The 26,258-nt window shown below is 38.8% G+C and overlaps 1 long non-coding RNA gene and 1 pseudogene across 2 annotated transcripts in view; one reads left to right on the forward strand and one right to left on the reverse strand.

The window, feature by feature from the left end:
* Nucleotides 1–22,499, forward strand: part of LOC140530121 (uncharacterized) — a 73,457-nt gene extending 50,958 nt beyond the window's left edge. For both annotated transcript variants that reach the window (XR_011975804.1, XR_011975807.1), the window contains exons 4-5: nt 18,356–18,514; nt 18,866–22,499. This is a non-coding gene — a long non-coding RNA (uncharacterized lncRNA). The remainder of the gene's footprint in view (nt 1–18,355; nt 18,515–18,865) is intronic.
* LOC140524220 (palmitoyltransferase ZDHHC17-like) lies at nt 5,928–7,266 on the reverse strand (annotated as a pseudogene).
* Nucleotides 22,500–26,258: the final 3,759 nt, after the last annotated feature.

Consider the following 26,258-nt stretch of genomic DNA (forward strand, 5'->3'; position numbering starts at 1 on the left):
CTCTTCTTCCTAATTCCCAGTTACCGTGGAGGGCCCACTGCTATCCCAGTCACAGTGATTATGGGGGCCTTCCTGGACTCTTCACTCTCTTTTACCTCCCCACCCCATCGAATACAATGCCAAGTCCTGTTCACTCTACCTTTCCAATGTCTCTCACATGTGCTCTCCTTTCTTCAAAAACTGCTACCACCATCCTGGTGCAGACCCTGACGACCTGGTGCATAGGTTAGTGCAATCGTGAATCTGCCTGCCCCAAGTCTCTCCCTGCTCCCTCCATCCTCCACTTAGCTTTCAAAGTGATCTGAAAGCACAGGAAGAACCACATCACTCTCCAGTTCAACAAACTTGGAGCTTACCTCAAGGATGAAACATAAAATATTCTGTTTGGTTTTTAATACCCTTTAAACTTATTTTGTCCCTAACTTTTCCAGTCTCCTTACACCTTTCTTGTCTCCTAAATCAAATGAAAATGTTAGTCAGTCAGTTGATAAATATTTATTAAGCACCTACTATGTGCCAGGCCCTGGGGATACAAAGAAAATGGAGTTAACCACCTTGAGGGGGAATCAGTTCCCTCTGTCTGGAGGTCTTCAAGGAAGGAATGGATGACTGCTCACCTGGTATGTTGTGGGGGGCATTCCTTTTGTAGACACAGTTTGGGCAAGATGCTGCTGAGTTCCCACATAATACAGATCTGGGCCTTCTTACCCTCATGCCTAGTATCTTTCAATAACGTCATCCTTCCTCTCTGCATCACGCCATACTTGGATGTAGCTTGGAAATGAGGTGTAAACATCGGCCTGTGGGCTACAGGCAGCCTGAACCAGATTAAAATGTCATTCCTATCTGATTTTAATGTGATGTATTAATACCAGAAAAAATAATATGTAAACCAGTTTGGTTTTCTAAGTCAATATGTAGCCCACTTCTGGGTTTGAGGCTCTCCCATCCCCCAGTTCTGTTTGAGTTGGACACTGCACTGTCTTCAAGGATCATGTCAAATTTTTTGTGGAATTTCTCTGCTACTGTATCCTCTGCAATAGTTGCTGGCATATCCAAGGGCTTTAAATATACGCCATGTCAAGCATTTAATCAATAATTATGTCTAAACTGATTCATAACAGATGTTCATATAGAATCTATAAACTTAAAAAGCTAATAAATTGTCAAAAATTCACTCAGCGGTCTACAAACCTTAAAAAACTGAGGGTTCTATCCTATCCCTAACACTTAGTACAGTGGCTGACACATAGTAGGTACTTAATAAATGGTTACTGATTGATTGACTGGTTGATCTTATTCCTCTTGATATTAGTGTCTACTTTTTCAGCTAAGGCTCTAACAGCTACCTTTCAATGGTAGGTTCTTATATACCATGTTAATTATTTACAGCCCCTTAGGAGGATAGCAGTCCTCATTAATAAATTAATTACTAACAATGAATAAATAGATTATTATTTTTATTATGTAGGAACAGAATGGTCCAAACAACAATCTACTAATTTTCTGATCACTCTTGGATATGAGTTTATTAAAATATTATTAATATTTTAATTATTATTACAGCTTTATTATACTAATTTTCTTTTCTTCAGTCTACTTTTACTCAAGGGTCAGTTTTTAAATGAGAAATTGCATCTTAAATTTTAAAATGAAAATCAACGTAAAGATATACTTATCATAAATTTATATTATTGACATGGAAAGAGTACTTGACAGGGAGTTAGCAGGCCAGGATTCCAGTCCCTGTTCTGAGTATCTTAGGCCGATCACAACTTCTGTTACTCAGTTTCCTCATTACTACCAGGAAGGGACTGAACTACACCCTCCCTGAGATGCCCGTCTGGCCCGAACATTTCTACGAGCCTTTCTTAGAACAAATCTACTCAGTTGTATAAACAACAGTCACAACAGAAAGTGTTACAGCTTGATTATAGTCTTCTATAGCATCTCCAACTCAATGTTTATTCCTACTGATATGTGTAACGGTTTGTTGATCCCCTAGGAGATATGAAGATCAAATGAGTATGCTCATCTGCTGTCAGTAAGGGAATGTGGTAACTGTGAATAAGTATAATCTTATTATGTGCAAAAGAATGAGGGTGGGTTGGGGGGGTATGGAATGAAAACATTTCCAGAATATTTGAATTAGCCATTCAAATCCAATAATAAGTGACCATTCCAGCCCACACTACACTCTCCCCTCTTCCTCTGCATTCTGACAGCCCTTTTAATCCATGACACTCATGTATCCATAATACTCATTTTAAAATTGCAACGTACATTGTTATTTAAATATTTCATGAACTAATGTCCTACCTCCCCAACTACAGATTTCTTAAGGTCAAGCGCTGGGTCTTTGTTTTTCTCTATAACCCTTAGCATGGTGCTAGTTTTAGAGTGGACTCTCCATAAGGACTTGTTGAGTGAATGAGTAATTCTCCATGAAAAGAGAATTAACTGTGCAGGGCATTTTAATTTACATATGTATTCAGTGAGTAGGTAGTAAATATCATATGGAACAATTATTCAGTTGGCTAACTTTTTTATAAGGACCATGTGAAGGAATTAAAAACACAAAGACCATGTGTTAAAATTTCCTTGAAGTGAATATTAGAATTCTTCAGACTATTATTTCATTACATTCTGTTATAGTAGAGACCCTGAGTTTGGAGACGGAAGGCCTGTGATTTACAAGCTGCTATGACCTGGATCAAATCACTTCATGGCTCTGCACCTCAGTTTTCTTAGCTATAAAATGGAGAGAATAATACACTACTTAGCGCTTCAATTCAGTTCACCAGGCATTTTTTAGGTACCTACTATATGCTAGGAAAGGGGAGTACAAAGACAAAATGAAAAACCATTCCTGTCCCCAAGGAGTTTACATTTAACTGAGTGTGTATGCATACAGAGAAGTAAATACATGATAATTTTAGGAATTTGAGAACACCATCCACTGGAATCAAGAAATAATTATAATGGTAGCTAACATTTATAGAAGACTTTAAGGTTGACAAGGCAGCTAGGTGGCTCAGTGAATAGATCACGAGGCCTGGGGTCAACAAGACTGGAGTTCAAATCATGCCTTAGATACTTCCTAGCTGTGTGACCCTGAGCAAGTCACTTAACCACTCTCAGCCTCAGTTTCTTTAACTGTAAAATGGGGATTAATAACAGCACTTACTTTCCAGGGTTGTTCAAATAAGGTAATATATGTAAGTACTTTGCAAACCTTAAAGGGCTACAGAAATGCTCGCTATTATTTTTATTATCATCTCAATTGGTTTCCACAATCCTTATTATTATTCCACAACCCCATTTTATAGGAAAGGAAACTGAGGCTTCCTAGAAGAGATGGTACATGACCTAAATCTTGACCATATTATTTGGCTGTTCCCAAACCTTTCATCACTTACCTATAGGACCCAGGCAAAATTCCTCAAACCACATTTCACTACCCTCCCCAAATCTGGTCCCAGGCCACATTCTAAAGTTGGAGCTCCAATTAATTAAATTCACAGAATCTCAGAGTAGGAAGAGTATCAGGGGTCTCTTGAGGAATAAATGACCAAGTACGTAAGGCATTTTGGAATTATGAAATGCTGTGTAAGTATTAGCTATTATATTTACATTACTTTGGTAAAATATATCAGTAGTTTTAATGGAATTCAAGAAGAAAATGAGATCTAATAGATAAACTTTTCAGAATTATAGAATAGAACCAAGATATATGCCAGACAATGGCAATTTTAATGATAGCTAACATTTTTACAGATAAAAATCAACATCCCCACATTTCCTGTATTCGTGAAACTGTTCTTTCCCAAGGTCCTCCTCTGAGGTGACCTTGGGATACTGCAGCGATGCTGGTGTCTGCACACTCTGGAAGGTCCTCCCAAGCTATGATTAGGTTTGGTTCATCAGATGGTGAAACATGGAGAGAATCATCACTGGCTTGAGCACCGCATGTTTTTATTTCGGGTGGAGGTTTTTTGGCCTTAGCAATATTCCAAGCCCACCCAGGGAACTAAGTGGTACCATGGAAAGCTCCTCCCTCCCAGGGTTGTCTCAAGCCTCCAATGAGATGACATTTTTCAAGGGCTCAGCAAACCTTAAAACGATCTCTACTCAGTAACTCTTCTTACTAAGCCGTTGGGGGTTGGATTCTTTGTTGGTGAAGAGAAAACTTGCTCTGATAAATATAAACTCCCTCAAAGCCATGGAGCGTGACAAGATCCCTTTAAAAAATCAATTTTCTTCATGAATTTTGCTTAGCCCAATCACTCTGCTCATGATTTTACTATAAACATTCTGTCATTCTCACTTCATATTTTCTATTTTCAGTGTTAGGCATAATATAAGGGCATACAATGTCATAGAAGGGAAGAAAGATAGACTAGATGTTCATAGTGTACAGAGTCCTGCAGATGAAAACATTGACTTAGCCATGTTAAAGTACAAATTACATGCCACAGCATAAGGGCATCTCAGAATGTAAACACCCACCACGACAAAGATCAATAACTCTTCCATGATGTAGCCTAAGAAAGTTGTTTAAGTCACTGGTAAACTAAATAATTTGACCATCACCATACGCTCAAGGCAAGACTCAAATTCAAGTCTTCCTTCAGATACAATGCCAATCGGCCTCTCTTTCTTCCACAGAAGACCTTAAATTACTATCTCTGAGGTCAGACAATTTTTAAAAGAACAAACACACTAAAAAAATCTTTTGGTATAAATTTATACTCAGTTTGGTGTCTTGTGTCCTTGCTTTCCACCCTACCATCTTCTTGCTCTTGCTCCACCTTCCAAAAGAGAGTACTCCCGAGAGGAGCTAAATCATTTGCCTCTGGGTCCTACCGTCCTCATCTTCACCCTGCTATTTTCTACCCTGCTGCTATGGGCATATTCTTCCCCAGTCCTTCCGCCTTTTCCAATCACCACTACCATTACCTCTGAAAATAGTGTATTGACAGCACTCTCTCTCTCTCTCTCTCTCTCTCTCATTCCCCCACCATCTTTGAAGTCATCTTTAAGGCTTTCCAGACCAGTTGATCTGCCACTCCACTATTGTCTCCCCTATTAGAACACGAGCAGTTAAGGTGTGGAGCATCTTAATTGTGGATTTGTATTTCTAGGGGTCATGGCAGGTCTTGGCACCCAATAAGTATTTAATGAATGCTTTTCATCTTCAAAAACACACACACTTTGATTATAGTTGCCTCAGTTGCCTCAAATGTAAAATGAAGGGGTTGGTCTATATGAACTCTAAGGTTTTCTTCCATTTCTATCCCCAGGATCCTATAACCTCATGTATAAAGGTATACATAGCCTTCACTGCCATGGTGAGAACATATCACATGAAGGGTGCTCTTTAAGGCCTCTCCAAGTTAAAACCAACCAGAGAGGGAGACCTGCCTCGTACCTTTGTTCCTTTAAACCTTTGCTCTGTTTATTGCTAGCTTATCCCTTGCTTTTTTCATTACAGACCCAAGAGATTAGCTTTCTTCATTCGACACATAGAGCTGCCAAACAGGGCACAGGTCTGCCCTTGAAGCAATTCTCTAAAATTAAGGAATCAAAAGTCAGGGGGTCAAAGATTTCATATTAACAGATGCCATCCTGGAGGGCTTGGTCATAGTCCTAGACCAAGAGAGAATGACAACCAGAAGTCAGTTGCATTTAGCAGCAGAGAGCTGAATGACAGAAAAACTCATTACCCCATTTTAGACTTGGAATCAGTTAGTCAGTCAACAAGCATTTAATCAAGTTCTTACTACGTGCCAAATGGTGTGTTAAGCACCAAGGATTCTTGGATTTGGGAGTTCTTGAAGATAGAGTTTTTGACTTTGAAATTCAAAGAATTTCTTAATAGGGAGCAAAGTTTCAAATGTAGACTGACAACAATCCACTGCCATTGTCTAAAACCAAAAGAACCATATCACAAACATTCAGAATTTAGTTGTCAAGTATATTCCAAATGACAACATGCTGTGAGAGATCAAAAACTAATTTTGAAAGAAACTGAACCATAACTCAAACGCTATTTTACGTTGGCTTTTTAATGAACCAAGAATCAATATGTAGGTCTATTAGAAACACAACCAGCCAAATAACTAAGAAAGAAGAACCTTCTGCTGAAATGTTTTATTCTTCTTGATCTTTTTGAAGAGAGACAGACTGACATACCTTTCTGCCTATCCTGCCTCCTGTAAGTGACTGATCATCCCAGCATTTTTTTATTTGCCAGATTAAGGAATGAGTCTCCCTTGCGATTCTGGACATTAAAATGAGCTTCAGCATCTAGAAGATGAATGACTATATTATTTCCTGCTATTAGTGAACAGCATAGCACAGTGGGGGTTTTTTATATTTGTCACCAACATTAACTGAAACATTAAATATTAAAAGCAAGCAATCTAGATCCACACTATATGCCCCACGACCTGTCCACATTAATGCGATCACGTCATTCTGGTCCATCATATTGACATTCTGTCCTTATGCTTTTAGATAAGCAACAGTAAAAATATATCCAAACTAGGGAGTCAGGTGAATATAGCTACACTTTTCCTATGAATTAATGAAGGATCTGAGCCATATTTTATAAGTTTTATGAACACTGATAAATGACCTTATCTTCTGACACAGTGGAGTACAGTTGAATTTAGATCTCCTCCTAGTTGATACACAATTTGGCTGTTGTCATTCAGTCATGTCTGACTCTTTGTGACCCCAAGGACCATTCTGTCCATGGAATTTTCTTAGCAAGGCTACTGGAGTAGTTTGTTATTTCCTTCTCCAGTGGAATAAGGCAAATATAGGTTAAGTGACTTGCCCAGGGTCACAGAGCTAGTAAGCATCTGAGGCTGAATTTAAACTCAAGTCTTCTTGAGTCCAGACCCAACATTCTATCCACTGAGCAATCTAACTGCCTCCTGATCCACAACAGCAACTTTCAATTTATAGTATTTTACTAGATCTGTTTTGTTATTGATGTCAGCACAATGGAGAAGTGTGACATTTTCTTTGTGTGGTTGTCTCACCTTATAACCTGCATCAACCAAGTCTCTACAGCATTCATATATTCCATATTGTGTAGCTTTGATTGTGTACCATGTGGCTCTGGCTTCTAAGAGGTTCGCCATATTCATAGTTAAAATGGTTTTGAGGCTTGATTTCCCCAGAATGGAGAACGGAGACAGAGTCTGCTTCTTTCTCATGGTTATCTGAGTGGTCCACCATCTCAATGCTAAATCCTTTCCCTCACTGACATATTCTTACCAGTGTCAACAGAGGCTGTGGGCCAGAGATGAGCAGAAACGCTAATCAGCTATGAGTTCAACATATACTACTGACTGAGAAAGACTACTGTGGTTGCAGAGATCTGTTTCAAAGGCTACACAACACTGAGGTTATAGCAATACCCAAGGGAAGAGTGGCGACCAGCTATGACACCGAGAAAGTTGGACTACAGTTAAGTAGAAGGATAGTTGAGAGTTTGGTATTTCCACCAGCAGCATATGTGAACCTTGTTTCACTGAACTAGCCTTCTCTGCCTCAGTCATCTGTAGAAGATTAATGGTGAGAACAGATTGCTGATGAAGGGCTGGAGGAAGTGACACAAGCCACAAAGGGGGTGGGGGGCGACGATGCTAGGGGATTCAAGAACCAGGTCCCTGAAGGTATTCTTCTGTTGGGGCAAAGATGGAAGCTGGACCACACTGTCACTGAGGCTACACATGGCATTCAGAGAAGATGGTACTCCCAGAGCACATCATGCAACTGCCCTGAAGGTCTTACGTGATAACTTTTATATCTGGGTCAAGAGAGGATCCTGGGACTAATAAGGAAAAAATGGCTGGCCCAGAATCACAGCCAGTCACTAAGAAGGGTGAGACTTGTGTTTGTTGTGGGCAAAGAAAAGTATCACTAACTCATGCCACGTATTTGGAATATATAATAGCTCAAATGTATATGGCTCATTAAGGTTGGTAATGTGCTTTACATTTGTTATTGTTATTTGATCCTACAGGGCAAGGCCAATGAGGAAGCTAAGGCCACTGTAGTCTAAGTGACTTGTCCAGGGTCACCACTAAGTATCTTTGGCAAGATTTGAAGTCAGATTTCCTGTCATACCTGTGAGGCTCTCACCCTTAACCCACGACTCCAAGCTTCTCAGGTTTCACTTGAGATTCAGCCAAAGTTCTACCTTCTAAAGAAGGTCTTTTCACCAACACCTCCATCTTCCATCCCTTGTGAGTGTCTTTCCTCACAATTACTTATTTCCCATTAAAGGGGAAGTTTACAGTGCCATCACTATACACATTTTGTATTTACTTCATTATTTGTATGTTGTCTCTCCTGCTAGAATGTGAACTCCTTGAAGGCAGGGACCATGTCTTTGTCTTTTTTTTTGGTATCCCCAGTGCTGAGCACAGTGTCTGGTATATAGTAAGCACTTAATAAATGCTTGTTGACTGATACCAAGTCCAGCATTCTATCTGCTAAGCCATATATATGTATATATATATATATATATATATATACATATGTATGTACACAGAACATATATATATGGAACACACATATATGTATATAAGGAACCAACCCTTAGAATTTGTCTGCATTGACTTTCTGTTGCTGAAAGGAGATAGTAAGAACATTAGCCTTATTTTGGTGGTGACTGACCATTTCACAACATATGTATAGGCATACCCATCCAGGAACAAGAAAGCTCCCATGGCTGCTAAAGTATTGCAAGGAAACTATTTTTTAGTATATGGACTTCCTGACAAGATCCATTTGGATTAAGGTAAAAACTTTGAAAGAATACTTCTCAAAGAGATGTTGGTCTGGCTGGTACCAAGAAGCCTAGAACTATGCCCAACTGCACTCAAGGGGACCCACAGCCTGAAGATTAGATGTGGACACTGCTGAACAGATTAAGGACACTGAGGCTACAACAAAGATCTTAGTAGTGCCAACACAGAGCATTCCTATTACACACATATAACTCTGCTAGGCATGGCCTCATAGAATCCCTGTACCATGTCTACCTCTTGACTTGTGTTCTGGCTTCTATAAAGATGGAATAAGCAAAGAAAAACATGACCAATATCATCTCTCAGATGAAGGAAACAGAGTAAAGCTTGTTAATTAACTCCAACTCTAACTCAGATGAGTATTATTGGAAATAAATGATGGTACAAGGCTGCTTGCACTGCTTATGAAGACCCAAGAGATGATGGTTGGTTAGGGAGCCCAGCGGTCCCGGTCCATCCAAAGGAGCAGACCAAAGGGAAGCTGTTTGATACTAGTTGTAGAGCTTGTGTTCCTGAAACTCCTTTCTTCAAGGCTACAGACCCCCAAGGAGAGAGGAAATCCTGTAACTTCTTTCCTTCTCTGAATTCCCTCATGGGAGCCTGAAGCCTCTTCTTCTGGGCATGGGGTTGAGGGGAAAAGAGTTTGTTTATCTTTCATTATTTTAAATGTGTACTTTGTCTTTATAAACTGGCATAACCACCAGCCGTTGTTAGTCTCATGGTACTTACTGGACATACAGTTAGAAGAAAACAACTGAGAGGGAAAGTATCCCAAGAAAAGAGATAGAGAAAAATCTGACACTAAGACGTTTTACCAGAAGTGCTGCCTTAGGTTGGGGCTTGGAATTATAGCAAAGATCCTGATTCAAGAAAATATTGAATTGTGTGATGTGGTCTTCTGTATTTGAATTTATGCTGTTCAAAGTTAGACTTATGTAAAATATGGTAACTCATTTCAACTAAATGGAAACATGTAGTGCAAATTCAAACAATGTAACCACTTCATGGGATTCTTAACTTGTACTAATCAGGGACTAACAGAAAGACAAAAGAATTACAGATCCCTTGATAAATATCCCAGAGTGGAGAAGGGGCATTTATACCAGCAAAACTCATTTAGACAATGAATCGGTAGAAGTGTGAGACAAATGGAAGTATATCGTCTTCTTCATTAGAACGTAAGCTCACTGAAGTCAGGGACTGTAGCTTTTGTATTTGTATCTCTAGTACTTAGCACAGTGGTTGGTGTACAGTAAACACTCAACATTTTTTTCATTTATTCATTCATCTGTCATCCCTTATTTTTGCCACATGAATGACTCACCTACTTGACTATTCACCCATTTCCCCAATGATAGTGCTTACAATCCACTGGGCTGGAAAAGATCCATTTACATCCCAATCCTAAGGAAGGGCAATGCCAATGAATGTTCAAATTACTGAACAGTTGTGCTCATTTCAGACACCAGCAAGATTGTGTCTAAGATTTTGCAAGCTAGACTTCAGCAGTTAGTGAACCAAGAATTACCAGAAGAGCCTACTTTGTTTTTGAAGAGGCAGAGGAAATAGAAACCAAATTGCCAATATTAGTTTGATTATGTAGAAAGTAAGAGAATTCTAGAAAAACATCCACTTCTGTTTCTTTGATTGTTCTAAAGCCGTTGACTGCGTGGATCACAGCAAAATGTGGCAAGTTCTCAAAGATATGGGAGTACTAGATCATCCTACTTGTCCTTTGAGGAACCTATATTCAGGCCAAGAAACAATAGTTAGAATCAAATATGGAACAACTGATTGGTTTAAGCTTGGAAAAGAAGTACCACAAGGCTGTATATTGTCATCTTATTTGTTTAACTTATATGCAGAATACATCACGCAAAATGCCAGGCTGGATGAATTTAAAACTGAAATTAAGGTTGCTGGGAGAAATATCAACAATCTCAGCTATGCAGATAATATCACTCTGATGACAGAAAGTAAAGAGGAATTAAGAAGACTTCTGATGAAGGTGAAAGAGGAGAGTGTGAAAGCTGACTTGAAGTTTAACAAAGAAAAAATAGCTAAGATCTTGGCAACTGGTCCCATCACTTCCTGACAAATAAAGGGAGAAGAAATAGAAGCAGCATTAGATTTTATATTCTTAGGCTCAAAGATCACTACAGACAGCCATTGCAGTCATGAAATTAGAAGACCTTGCTACTTGAAAGGAAAGTTATGGTAAATCTTGACAGCAAACTAAAAAGTAGAGACATCACCTTGACAACACAGGTCCATAGAGGCAAAACTATGGTTTTTCTAGTAATAATATATGGCTATGAGAGTTGGACAGTAAGGAAAACTGATAGCCACAGAATCAATGTTTTTAAATTATGGTGATGGGGAAGACTTTTGAGAGTCTCTTAGATAGCAAGGAGATCAAATCAGTCAATACTTAAAGAAATTAGTTGACTATTCTTTGGAAGAACAGATACTAAAGCTAAAGCTTAACTACTTTGGTCACATAATGAGAAGATGGGATTCACTGAGAAAAAAACCTTAAGGCTGGGAAAAATTGAGAACAAAAGGAGAAAGAGATGACAGAGAATGAGATAGTGTTGTGGAAGCAACAAACATGAGACTGGACAGACTTAGGGAAAAAGTGAAGAACACAAGGGCCTGGCGTGCTATGGTCCATGGGGTCAAGAAGAGTTAAACATGGCTTAATGATTCAGCAACTACAACAAAATCCCTTATATAACTTCCTACCTTTAAGCCATCATTGGAAATCCTCTGCAGCATATGTGTGCCCATCATGTGCTTTTCCATTTCCTTTTCAGGGACCTGTCACTGTGATTTTTCAGTAGCAGAGTCTGAATTGGTCCATATGGGCCATCTCATGGTATATGCTTAGAGTTGCTTTTCCTGGCTTCAGGAAACCATCAGGGAGATAGTGATGATACAGCAGGGAAAGGATTTTGCATTTTAATATCATGATACAGTTTTTTTCCACCTCTGGATAGCAGCAGAAAGACAAGGACCTGCATTCTCTCTTCCCTCATCTCTCTAGGAGGCATCATCTAACTCTGGGGTGACCAATGTGATATCCAGAAGACCTGGGTTATCTCCAACCTAATCTGAGAGCAACAGTGGCAGTGTGGCAGCTAGTGTAGTGGGACACAATTCTGCCTGGACCCCAGCTACCTTTTCAAGTTTTGCATTTGTTCTTCCCTGATTTTAAGTAAACAAGTATCTATCCTGAGATAGAAGTATGCAGGTTTGGAGGTGACTTTTTATTCAAGACATGTGGAGGCCTTGAGTTCCATGGGTTTGAGCTGAATAGTGGCAGGGGAAGAGTCTCTGGAAACTACTCCAGCAAGCTTGGCTGTTTTACCTGCAGATATGTACTGGGAATTGTTTGGATAGTACAGGACTGAAACATAAAATATTAAATTATTTTACTAATTCAGTGTCATACCAATCAAACTACCAGAAAAATATTTTCCAGAGCTAGAAAAAAGAATATCAAAATTTATCTGGAATAACAAAAGGTCCAGAATTTCAAGGGAATTAATGAAAAAAAATGCTAGGGAAGGTGACCTAACCCTACCAGATCTCAAATTGTATTATAAAGCAGCAATCATCAAAACTACTTGGTACTGGCTAAGAAATAGAAGGGTAGACCAGTGGAATAGGTTAGGTACTCAAGACACAGTAGTCAATAAATATAGTAATCTACAGTTTGATAAACACAAGGATACCAGCTTCTGGTTAAGAACTCACTGTCTGACAAAAACTGCTGGGAAAACTGGATAACATTGTGGCATAAATGGCATAGACCAATGCCTGACACTGTATACAAGAATAAAGTCCAAGTAGATACATGATCTAGATAAAGAATGATACTATAAGCAAAATAGGGGATCAAGGAATAGTGTGTTTGTCAGATTTATGGAGAGTGGAGAAATTTATGACCAAACAAGAGATAAAGAACGTTATGAAGTGCAAAATGAATAATTTTGATTACATTAAATTGAAAAGTTTTTGCACAAACAAACCCAATGCAACCAAAATTAAGAGGGAAGCAGAAAACTGGGAAAGAATTTTTGCATGTAGTGTCTGTGATAAAAGCCTCATTTCTAAAATATATAGAGAACTGAGACAAATGTAAAATATTAAATTAGGAGTGCTACAAATGCCTTTATGTTCTGATGAGATCTAAAAGATTGTAAGAAGTTGTGTTACTGAAAGTAATTTATTTCAGTTGTCCTATTAATACATGCTGGGAGTCTTTTGTTTAGTATGTCTTTTGGATATAGGAAAACGTTACAGGTCACATGCCTGATTCATACAATACATCACATAACTTTTTGCTGCCCCCTAGATAAGATCCATAAGCTAAACTATAAGTAAATTTGTCTCCAGAGCACCAAAGTAGGTGTTAAATGAACCAGAGAGTCTCAGAACAGGGAGCTTATCCCACCCTCTCATCAGCCATTGGGTTCCTCAGGATTGAACTTGTTCTAACCTTCATTCCTAGGTACAGACAGAATGAGCATAGTGCTCCAGCCCCTGTAGGTACAGAAGTGGTTTCTTAATGTGAGACCTCAGAGACTCTGATTTTTTAAGCTTTGAGTCCATACAGAATCTCCAGGAGAACAAATATGTTAAAAAGAGGAAACCCTGCCATAGGAAACTTCCTGCAATCATTAAGAGCACTGATCAATGTCCCAAATACAATCTAGCCTAGCTCCTTTCTCCCATCCAATTCTGGGCCAAATTCATTTGCAGAATCAGAGTATTTGAGTGTTGGAGGCAACTTCAGTGGCCCTCTAATCCCAACCACATATGAAAGGAATCCTCACTAGAACATAGACACCAAGCTGACCTCCAGCTTCTTCTTGAAAACCTCCAAGGAAGAGGAATCCATCAGTTCTCTAGGCAACTCACTCCATTCCTGGCTAGCTCTCATTTCTAGAATATCCCCCGCCCCCACTTTGGGTTGAAATATGTCTCTATAATTTCTATTCAGTGCTCCTAGTTCCACCCTCTGGGGCCAAAGGGAACAAATCTAGTCACGATTTCACATGACAATCTTTCAAATAGTTAAAGTCAGCTCTCAGGTGCCTTTGGAGTCTTCTTAGCACCCAAGGATTTAGTCAGTGTAGGACAGATTATCTGGATTCATTAAGAACATTTATGTGTAAGTATCTGAGGACAGATTTGAACTGAGATCCTCCCGACTCCAGAGCTAGTGCTCCGTCTACCTAGCAGCCCTCTATTTGGGCGTTTTCTTGACAAAGATCCTGGGGTGGTTTTCCATTTCCTTCTCCAGCTCATTTTACAGATGAGGAAACTAAGGCAAACAGGGTTGAATGATTTGCCCAGGGTCATACAGTATTTGAGGCCAGAGGTGAACCCATAAATATGAGTTTTCCTGACTCCAGGTCTGGTGCTTTATGCATTGTCATCTACCTGCCTTAAAATGTAATGGGAAATATTTAACAAAATATAAATATAATAATAAAAAAACCCAAGAGCAGCTATGAGCTTTCTTCTGGTCTCCCCATTTATCTCATATATCAGCTCCCTAGGAGTCATTTCTGTACTCTCATTTTCAATATAAAAATCATTCTCCTTTACAGAGAAAACAAAAACAGAATAGAGACCAAGTATCTCTGCCTTTTCTCTATTGTAGGTTATCATCATCCCATAAGCTTAGTGACCAGGTCCTCGCTGTTAGTGAGAATCAAATCCAGAACAGGATTTTTCTTTGTTGATTTCTCCATATTTCAAGGCATGAAATTACCAGTAATGCAAGTCAAGAAGTTATTGACTGTTCTGCATTAGCAGAGAGCTCCAGCAGGAGTCTGGATAACTGAAGTCTTCCATGTCATACTCTCTCCTTTACTCCTCATCTATTTCCTCTTTCTGTCCAGGTGGTCTATAGTATGCTCTAGTGATCAAAACCAGTTCTGTTCCTCCTTCGTTTAACCTTCACCCTAATGCTCCTCATCATGTTTCTCCCTTAGATCCCTGTACTTCCTTACATGAGTCTATCTTCTTAATACACAATCTCACCCCTCCTTTTTTTCTATCTTACTTCTTTTGAATATAGCATATCATGCAGTCCAGTTATGGTTTTCATTTTACCAAGCTATGAGTTCAAAATTACCTGCTTGCATTAGGATTGTTGATCCTTTTTGTTTGTATCCCAAACCTTGGGTATTCGAGGGGTTTCATTTCTGGCTCCTTTTTTGGTTTTGTCTCCTATGTTGATATCCCAACTGTTATTTTTCTTTGTGGCTATTCTCCATACTTGGGAGATATACATACATACATGTATAATGTATGTATGTATATATATACATATGTATATGTGTATATCTATGTTATATTTTATATTGTGCAAATACACATATGTAGACTTCTCCTCCCATCCTTTTTAATGTAAAGCCCTTTTGATTAGATTTCAAAGACACCTTCATTCTTAGTAGCCTTTGTTGGATGGCTATCTTTGGCCAGGAATCTTTCAACTAGTTGTTAGCCTCTAAAAATGGAAGAACTGAATTGTAAGGTGGGGGGCTAGAGCCAATAACAGAAGAACAGAGACTCCCCAGCTCAGTTCCTTCAGAGCATGAGTTCCACCAAATTCCAATCCAAAGCCCCACTGGTCAGGATATTCTGGACCCTTGCTCCTCAGTTCTCTGCTGGATCAGTGGCAACATCTGGCCTGGATTCCTAGACACTGGGATGCCCAGAGCTTTAGCTCTTCAGTTAGAGACCACCCACCCTAAACCTAGAACTTAAAAAGGACAAACGAAACCCCAAAGGAAGCCAAAACCCCAATCCCACTTCTTGGAGGAATGGATGTGAGGGCACGGAGAGGAGTAACCAGGAAACCACAGCTTGTCTCCATGATCCCTGAGCAGAAGCAGTGTGGCACTAACACTTAGCACAATGTTTATGGCTGTTTTAAAGCACATTTTCCCATACTATTTTTTAAATCTGGTTATCACCACTTACAGGCTCAAATGTCTTTCTAAGTTACATTGCATCCAGTCTAATAGCAGGAAGAGATGCCTGAATGGCCATCTCACCATCTGGCAGGTGTGCCGAGACTTCAGCTCCACCGTATCATTGCCACACAATAACTCTTTACGCTTGAATCAACAGAAAATGTTTTCAATGTCACATCAAAGTTTGGAGGCAGACGAACCTCTATTCATTTTTTGACTGCTGCTGGATTTTATATGTAGAAACTTGAATTAAGCAAAAATAAAGGCTAAATGGACCCACAGGGCAGGATGGTGCCTTCATTTAATTGTGAAATGAAAAAAATTAGAAACTGAAACTAAAATTTACAAAGGACTGAAACTGGCTGCTAGTCAACGGTTCAAAAATCAGTGTAATATATCGCATGTTAAAATCTACAGTAGTTGCTTGTTTTGGCACAATTTGCATCTGAGAGAGTTTCATCCATTAAATTCATATTTGTTTTTATAGTGGTATGATTTTAATTTTTTAACCAGAAGGGCCCTAGAACATGCTGCACAATCTGTTACAGTTTTGTCTAAATAACTTATGAGGTTTTAATAGCAGGAAATCCTGTTACTGGACTTTGCTTCATATGCATCTCTTTCGACTAGGATTTTAATGATGACTTTGCTCTTGTAAACACAAGACTAAAAGAATTAGTTGGCAAAGTATACGCAGGACTAAGAAAGAAAAATGAACTACAGTAAACTCCTAGAACAGAAACCTAATTCGAGAATAATTTAGAAATTTATCACTTGAGTGACACAACAAATCAGGATTTCTCTTAAGAAACCACCTGTAACACATTAAGTATAAATCCTAGTTTCTCAAGCACAGTTTGGGGACCTTCATGTTGCAATTCCAGATGCATACATTCGCTTAGTCGAGCAAGGGCACGGTTGCTTTGGAGGGGGTGAACAAATAGAAAGTGATGAAAGACTGGCCTTGAAATAAGCTTTCAAAAAAATTTGGAATTTCACTTCATGTTGAATAAAATGCTTGCACATCAATAAATAACAAAGCATTTTTTTGTTCATATTTATTGTATCATGGGAGAATTCACAGATATGAATTCACACTAACTGACCTTTTTGATTTGAAGAGCCCCTGAAAGATCTTTCCCTTATTTACAATTATATTGAGTATATGTATATATATATATATTTATAAAGTATAAACACATGTATATGCACATATATATACACAGTCTATATATATATATATATATATATATATACCTACATATATGTGCAAATATACACATACACACAGTCCAAATTGTAAGAAAATCTTTATTTTTGACATTTCCAAGCCCTGCATCAATCAATCGAATTCAGGGCTCACACTTCCTCCTAGGACTACTAAACTTCTCATTAAAATGAACACATACTTAAGTCTGTAAAGGACATTGATTTGAGGAGAGGAGATTATGATGGAATTTAAAACAGCAAAGATAATTCACAGAAGTCATTTCACTCCTCTAGGTTTTAGTTTTCTCCTCTATAAAATGAAAAGGTTGGTCCAGATTACCTTAAAGGTCTTTTTCAACTCTAAATTCCAAATGGTGAGAAAAATATAAAGCATTTCAAAAAGAGGTGAGGGCAGGATAGTAGAAATAGTGCTGATAGGGATTGGAAGCTTCTTGAGGGCAAATCACAGCTTGTATTCTATTGCTGTATATATCCCCACCCCTTCCCTAGACTTTAGCACAATGCCTTATACAGCGTTTTTGAACTGAATTGTTGAAACTGGGCAATGACTATGTGCATGCATGACTAAAAATGGATCTTGAGGTTTCTAATGAATTATTTGAAGGAGGGCAGGCTTAAGAACTGGCGCCTCCTTTGCCACACACTTGCTGTGTGTTCCTATTCCATCACTCAGTGCCCCCAAGCAACTTGCAAAGAAGGTGATGAACTACATTGGTAGAGGGAGTTTCTTTACACAAGAGCTCCCTACAATGACAAACTTATAGGTCTGTACACACACACACACACACACACACACACACACACACACAAATTCAGTAAGTCTGCTAAAAAATAAAATTCAAACATAACACTAGCATACATACTATGAGTATAATAGGAAGCAAACATAATGTAATTTTCTCATTATACTAAACAATGACCAGACAGTTCTCAGGCTGGGCTTCAGTTCAGAGGAATAACACATCATCCCATTTCCACAGTACTTTTAAGGCTTACAAAACACTTTTCTCACTGCATCCCTGTGAAGGAGGTAGCACAAATATTATTATTCCCACTTTATTGATGAGGCACATGGGGCCCAGAAAGATGAACTGACTTTCCCAGACATAGTTCATGTCAGGCTTGGCATTTGATCCTATACTTCTTTCTTTGAAATCCAAGTCTCCTCTTGCTCTACCATACAAGATGCACATTATTCATATTGTAATAACAACGGATAGTCCTCCATTGATTTAAAGTTTGCAAGCACGTTCTCTGTAAGACCAGGGTTATTTAATCACCATGTTGCCTCCATTTTAGAAGGACCCAAGCTAGTCGTGCTCCATTCTCATCCTGGCACTGCTTCTGATTCTCTGGACTTGGACTCCACAATTCTTCAGCCTTCTAACCCTTCCCTCAGACCATGGGATCTTCTCATCTCGGAACATTTCTCCACTCCAGCGTCCCCTTCTTCCATTGGTGAGTTTCTCCCTGGGTCTCTTTGGTGGGGAAGTGGGCAGGGGGTGGGATGCCAGGGCAGCCATGCTTCTTCCTGTCTTGACTCTGCTTTTGACTTTCTGGACTTTGCCACAATGGGGTGGGCTCCCCCTCACCCCACCCCCTTCTCAACTCCCATTTCTGTGTTGTCTCCCCCAGTAGAAGATAAGTTCCTTGAGGCTGTTTTCATTTGTCTTTGTAATCTCACCCTTAATAGTACTAGGTATACAACAGGTGTTTAATCAGCACTCTACTCATTGCCATGATCTCATTTCAGGATCATCACAGCCCTGGGAGGGAGGTACTGCAGGTATCATTATCTCTATTTTGCAGATGAGGAAACTGAGACTCAGAAGCATGAAGGAATTTGAAGCAGACAAAATGAAAATGATCAAGGGAATAAGAAGCTGGAAGTCTACGAGGAAAGGGGAAATAAGCTGCCTCTGAATTAAGGACACCCACAGGATAACTTGGTAATGTGCCTGTGGCAGGGCTGGAAGCGTTCTGCACAACACTATAGACTTAAAACCATCAGAACATCTTTATACTGATCCTGTTTGTGCCAGCAGGGCACTGATGCTAGGGTCAGGGAGCCTGCTTCCAAGAGGCACAATAACAAGGAAAAGATGGGACGACACTGGTACTGCCTCTGGTCTGTTAACCCTGGAGTGAGGAGGAGTCACTTTTTGGTTGGCTACAGAGCCAGAGCTGGGGAATATTCAACTGTAGCTACGGCCGTCTTGAAGTAGATGCAGGCTCCTGCCTCCCTCCCCAGCCAGCAGCGGGGAAGGAGGAAAGATCAGCAAGCTACTGCTGGTTATGCCCTTGTTTTCTCCACAGAGGTGAAAAATGACATAATCCTTGTCCTCAAGTATCAGAGGATAGAAGACACACACCCAAATAAAAATAATACTTCTTCAAATCAGCCACAGTTTTGTTAGAATGGGCACTGCTTCTACCAATGCAGATCACAATCCCTCCATCTTTTAGGAGACAGTGTCTATGAGTTATTGTAGAGGAAAAAGAATCCCTTGGTGGCCACAGCTCTGGTGATGAACATCCAAACTTAAGACAAGCTGGTTCTCAGACAAATCTCACATGGTCTATTTCTGATTCCTGGTCAAATTCTGTTTCATTGGTTAGAACCATTTTAACAGTTTTTTTGTCTGTTTAAAAATATTTTAAAATGGAACATAAGAAATTATATTAATAGAAACAATTGAAACATAATAATGAAAACTCAGCATTGTTTCCCCTTAGACTACATGAAGTATTAACACTGATTTTTACATTCACTTTTTCATTTCCTATTTTCAATACAAATTATTTGATAACTTTATCATGCCATTAACAGATTTTTGTAAGAATTTGAACATCAGTTCACACTCATTTTTAATCCTGTTTTTAAAAGTCTGTTTAAATAGAACTGGATTTCATAATTTTATCACTGAAGTAGTCATTTGCATTAGTTTCTGGTTATTAGGTATAAATGCAATAAAGATGTTTTAGTTACCGGTATTCATATGTGTGTGGAACATAAATCAAACATTACATAAGTCAACACATAGCTAAATGAATTACACACATCCTACAGGATACCGCAAAGGGCTCTAAATAGTTTCCTGTTCATATTTAATATTTGTCATATAAGTACTTGATCTTTGTTCAGCATTAATTATGGCTGCAGAGAATATGAAAAAAAGGACAGACTTTGTTAAAGAAAAAGAAGAGAATTGAGAACCCACTTAAATTCAAACTAATGTTAGTATTTCTAGGTCTGTTTATACCAAGTGTCACAGCTCTCTTTTAGTTCACAGGGTTTGCATGGATGCTAGGTCTATATCCTAAACACATTTTTAAAAAAGGAAAAGGACCTATTTAAAAAATGTATATTTACAGCAGCTTTTTTTGTGGTGGCTAAGAATTGGAAATCAAGAGGATGCCCATCAATTGGGGAATGGCTAAACATGCTGTGGTATATGAGTGTGATATTACTGAACTATAAGAAATGATTTCAGAAAGACCTGGAAAGACATGAACTGATGCAAAATGAAGTGAACAGAACCAGGAGAACATTATACACAGTAACAGCAATTTTGTACAATGAAGAACTGTGAATGACTTGGCTATTCTGAGCAATACAATGATCCAAGACAATCCCAAAAGACTAATGATAAAACAGGTTATCTGCCTCTAGAGGAAGAACTGATACTGTCTGAATATAAAGTGAATTATACTTTTTTTCATTCTTTTTTTATTTGAGTCTTTTTGTGAAAAATGACTAATATGGAAATGTTTTACATGATTACACATTTATAACCTATATCTGATTGCTTATCATCTCAGGGAGTGGGGAGGGAAGGGGAAAGAGAGATAGAATTTGGAACTCAAAACCTTAAAAAAAAGTAAAAAAACTTGTTTTAACACATAATTAGGGGAAAATAATACATATATAGCTTATATATAATTATGTTATTTATTATATATTTACATAATGTAGATGATATAGTATATGAATATATAATACAATATACATTTTTTAAAAGAGAAACCAATATACAGAGATTGCTATGGGCTTGTAACTGTCATTCAGATACAACCTCTATCAGAATTCTTTTGTTCTAGTGATTCCTAGAATCACTGAGTGACAGCAGCACATCCAATCTCATCTTCTAAATGGAGATGCTTACTTCCATACTATCTTAATGCCCTCTTTTTCCACTGTCTCTATCTCAAGATTTGATCTAGAGGCAACTCTAGGTGTGTAAGACATTGTACTAACAAAACTGCCAAAGTCCTGTACCCAATAAAACTCAGGGCACCCGATATGGAGGTGAGAAGCAGCACATGACAGGCAAGTAAAACCGTCACCACCATCTTAATCATCATCTTCCCCAAGACCCTGATGGAGATAGTTTAGGACCATGTCCCCAAGAGCTTTCAGAATAGTAGTGCCTTCTAAACCACCAAACCTGCTTTTAGCCCACCCCCCACAGTCATCACTGTAGAGAAGAGGTCCACCATCTTCATCACTACCAGCTATATCTACTGACCAACAGCTACCAACAGGCAGATAAGTGTAAAAACTCTGGGAGTGACTGCAGCCCCCAGACTACCAATCCTGCTTCTAGCCCAGCCCTCATCATCTGAGGAAGAAGATGCCAGCCAGTCCCACTAACAGCCAACCAGCTGCCACTCATGGGGCAGATAAGCCAATGTAACACATCTGAGAGACAGGAGGCACAGTGCACTGGGAAGTTCATACCTCCACCACCACCTTACCCTATTCTCCCCTCAGATCCTGATAGATATAGTCCAGGATCTTCAAATCCAAAAGCCCTGGGAATAGCAACATTACCAGGTCAGCGCCCATAGCCATCATCCTGAGAAGGACAACCCTGACCCTGTGGAGATGGAAATGCAACTTGGCAACTGCTCCTGCAGGTGATGAACCAGAAAATACAGTTCATGATATTTTAAGTCCTTGACATTGTCAGATGGTTCAACATCAGAAACTGATAGGATTTTATCAGTGGAAATCATATGGAAGAAGCATTAATGTGTGCTTTGCCACCGCACCCTAAGGACCAGGAGACCTTTCCATCTTACAAGTGAAACCTTCCACATATGTTGTCTCCTCCATTAGAATAGGAGCTCCTTGAGGGCAGACTGTCTTGCTTTTTTCTGTTCTTATTCTTAGTGCTTAGCACTATTCTTTTCAAACATTAAATGATTAATTAACATTGTATTCATTGATTCATTCAAATAACCTCAACATTTCATGGATTCTGATGCTCCCTGACTCACAAAATCATTCTCAGAATGAACTCAATAAGCACAGTGAAATTCCCTTACATTGTGTTTCACAAGTTGTTTAACCATTCCCCAACTGGAGGGTATCTACCCTCGTTTCCAAATCTTTGCTATCACAAAAAGTGTTGCAATAAATATTATTGTGTATATAGAACCTTTTTTTTTTATGTTATTGACCGTCTTGGGGTATATGTCTAGCAGTGGAATCACTGAACCAAAGGATACAGACATTTTATTCACTCTTAGGATATTTTCAAATTGTTTTCCAGACTGGTTAGTCCAATCTGTAGCGCCACCAACGAGGCATTAATGTGCCTGTCTTTCTCTGACTCTTCTGATACTGACACATGTTTTGTCATCTTTGTCAGTTTCCTTGGTGTGAGCTGAAACCTCAAAGTTAGCATGATTTGCATTTCTTTTATTAGTGATTTGGAGCCTTCTTTCGTGTAGTACTTACTAGTGGGTAGTTCATATTTTGGGAACTGCTTGTTCCTATTCTGTGACCACATTTATTGGAAAATGACTTCTGTTCTTATATTCTTCTGTTAGTTATCTAGATTTCTTGAATATCAGACCCTTTTCACTAAGATTTGGTGCAAAGATGCTCTTCTCTTCTACTGTTCTTTTAGTGGATTTTTGTTCTCAATTTGATGCTCATTGAAATGGTCTTTGATAATTGACTCTATGTCTTGTTCAGTTAAGAATTCACCCTCTATCCTGGGAGTATAGGTGTATGATCCACTTATCTTTTAATTTTCTAATCATATGATCTTTTATTTTCAAGTAATAAATACATTTTCTTTTTATTGTAAAATTTGGTATAAGATGTTGGGCTAAATCTAATTTCTGCCAGACTGCTATCCAGTTTTTTTCCAGAAACTTTCATCAAAAGAGAGTTCTTTCCTGAATAATTTATATTTTCAAGTCAATCAAACACCAGGATATCGAGTTTAATTATTTCTGATTCTTCCTTATCTACTCTGTTCCATTAATCCATTGATCTAAGTAGATTAATGGATTTTTTTTCTCTAACTAGTATCAAATAGTTTTGGTGTTAGCTACATAATAATATAGTCTGAGGTACAGACATGCTCTTCCCTCACTTACCTTTGTTCCCCATCATTTCTTCTGATATTTGAGCTCTTTTGTTTCATTATTTCCTTAAATATTCTAGATCTGGGAGAAAGTCAACCATGACCAGTGTCCTCTCTTTTCACTTGACTCAAAACCCTCTGCAGCCTGCCTTCAAATCTCATTATTCTGTTTCATCAGCTGTCTCTGAAGTCACCAAATCTCGTGACCTCTTCCCCATCTTTATCCTTCTTGACCTCTCTGCAGCATTTGACACTGTTTACCTCTTCTCTTGGATATCCTTTTCTCTTAAGGTTTCCATGACATTGTTCCCCTCTCTTACTGGTCTACTACTTCTCAATCTTCTTTGCTGGATCTTTCTCCAAGTAACAGTCCCTAAAAATGAGTATTCCTCAAGTATCTGTCCTGAATTTTAATTCTTTTCCCTCTATACCAGACGTTCTCAAGCTTTTGGGGGGATCACAGACCCCCTTTAGTAGCCTGGTAAAGCCTATGGACTCCCCAGAACAATATTTTAAATACATAAAATAATATACATAGGGTTATAAAGAAAAGTAATCACATTGAAATGCAGTTATCAAAACATAAAAAAAAAGTTCAAGGATGACTCATTAAGAACCCTTGAATGCTATCGCACTCGGTCATCTTATCACCTTCCATGGGTTCTCATCTTCATGCAGATAATTCCCAGATATATTTACTCTAACCTTCCTCTGACCTCTGTCCAGCCTCACATCACTAACTGCCCATTGCATGTCCTGAATTGGATGTCCCTTAGGCATCTCCAACTCTGCAGGTGCAAAACAGAACTCATTAGCTTTTCCCCTCTTTCAAATTGCCCTTAACTGCTGTGGCCACCACCGTTCTCTCGGTGACCCAGACTTAACAATCCCAGTGGCATTCACACTTAGTCCACACATCCAATTTGATGTTGTCTTGTCATTTCTAGCTTCAAAGCATCTCTTGTATAAGTCTCCTTCTCTCTACCCAACGACCACCACTGTGGTGCCAGCTCTCATTACCCAGTGCCTGGACTATGATGATAACCTTCTTGTTGGCCTCCATTGCTCTAGCCTCTTCCTACTCCAAACCATCTACCACTCATTTGTCAAAGTAATCTTCCTAAGAAAGGAAATAAGTATCTACTAAGTGACTTATGTGTTGTCAGTAAGCACTAAGTGCCTGCTATGTGCCAGACACTGTGGGAAGAGCCTTACAAATAGTATCTCATCAGATGCTCACAACAGTCCTGCAAGGTAAGTACTCTTATTATCCCCATTAGGAAACTGAGGTTGTGACTTTCCCAGTGTCATATAGCAGGTAAATATCTAAGGTTAGATTTGCTCTCAGGTCTTCCTGATTCCAGACCTAGTGTTCTATCCACTGCACCATTTAGCTACTTCTAAAGCTTACATCTATATCTTGCTACTGAGTCCAGATGGCTCCAGAGGAGAAAGTGAAGCTGGTCATTTTGCATAGTCCTCCCTCATTTAAATCCAATTCACTTGAAAGTCACCTCCCTGGTGTCATGGTCTTCTTCGAGAACAAAGGACAAACAGCATTAAAGCAGAGACCTGATCATGGCATCACCTTCAGCCTCTTATAAACAGCCATTACCTCCAGGATCAGATATCAAATATTCTCTCTGTATAGCTTACAGCCTGGCCCCTTGCTGCCTTTCCTGTCTTCTCATATTCCCCTCCCTTCTGCTCACTCAATGATCAGCAGCCCTGGCTCCTTGTCTCCCAACTCAATGCCTTTGTTGCTATTGTCCATGCCCACAGTAGCTTCCCTCCATGTTTCCTCTGGGCTTCCCTGGCTCCCTTCAAGAGTCAGCTCAAAGGTTTAGAAGGTTATCTAAGTGATAGAAATAAAGAAGCTTCAACAGCCCTGAAAGTGACTTGATTCAAATACCATTGAAAAACTATGGGCTATAATGAAGGCCAGACTTTGAAAATGAACCATCATTGAACGTATGCTTCACATCCAATGTGATATGTGGTTTCATGATGTTGAATTAAAGAACACATGTCAAAATCTTGTGAACTTAATGCCAAGTTGTGTAAAAAATGATGGCCACAAAGGGATACACTGCATATTAGGTTTTTTTAAACATGTAAAAAGTTGCAATGTTTATTGCATGTCAACAAATTTTATTATTTTATTGTTGTTCAGTCTTTTTTTAGCTGTGTCTAACTCTCCATGACCCCATTTGGAGTTTTCTTGACAGAGATGCTGGAGTGGTTTATCATTTCCTACTCCAGCTCATTTTATAGATGAGGAAATCAAAATAAACAGAATTAAGTGACTTGCCCAGGGTCGCACAGCTAGGAAGTGTCTGAGGCCTAATTTGAAATCAGAAAGATGAGTCTTCCTGACTCCAGGCCTGGTGCTCTATCCACTGCACCAACTACCTGTCCACATTGATCATTTTACTCTCCCCCAAGTAACTCACATGTCACTGTAATAATGGAGAGAGAAAACGTCTTTGATCTATGGGTGAACCTCTACCTAGCTTTCAGAGTTTTGCCACCAGAAATAATTCTAGCTCTTGACTTTAAATAGATACTCTGTGGATCATATTAAGAAGTGCCCTTCCATGTACATGGTTTTTTAAAAGAAATTTTTAGCATAAAATATGCTTTTTTGTTCTTCTTGGTCTTTTCTGTGTCAATGAACAAATTTAGAATTTGTTTGTTCTCATGACTATTTATGTTAATTATTTTCCTAGTGTTTCTATTCTTGGCATAAATCCAATTTGGTCATAGTCAATAATCTGTTTTGATTTCATTAAATATTTCCCTATTACATTTTTTAAAAA

Source organism: Notamacropus eugenii, chromosome 2 (genome assembly GCF_028372415.1).
Source record: "Notamacropus eugenii isolate mMacEug1 chromosome 2, mMacEug1.pri_v2, whole genome shotgun sequence".
Taxonomy (NCBI): domain Eukaryota; kingdom Metazoa; phylum Chordata; class Mammalia; order Diprotodontia; family Macropodidae; genus Notamacropus; species Notamacropus eugenii.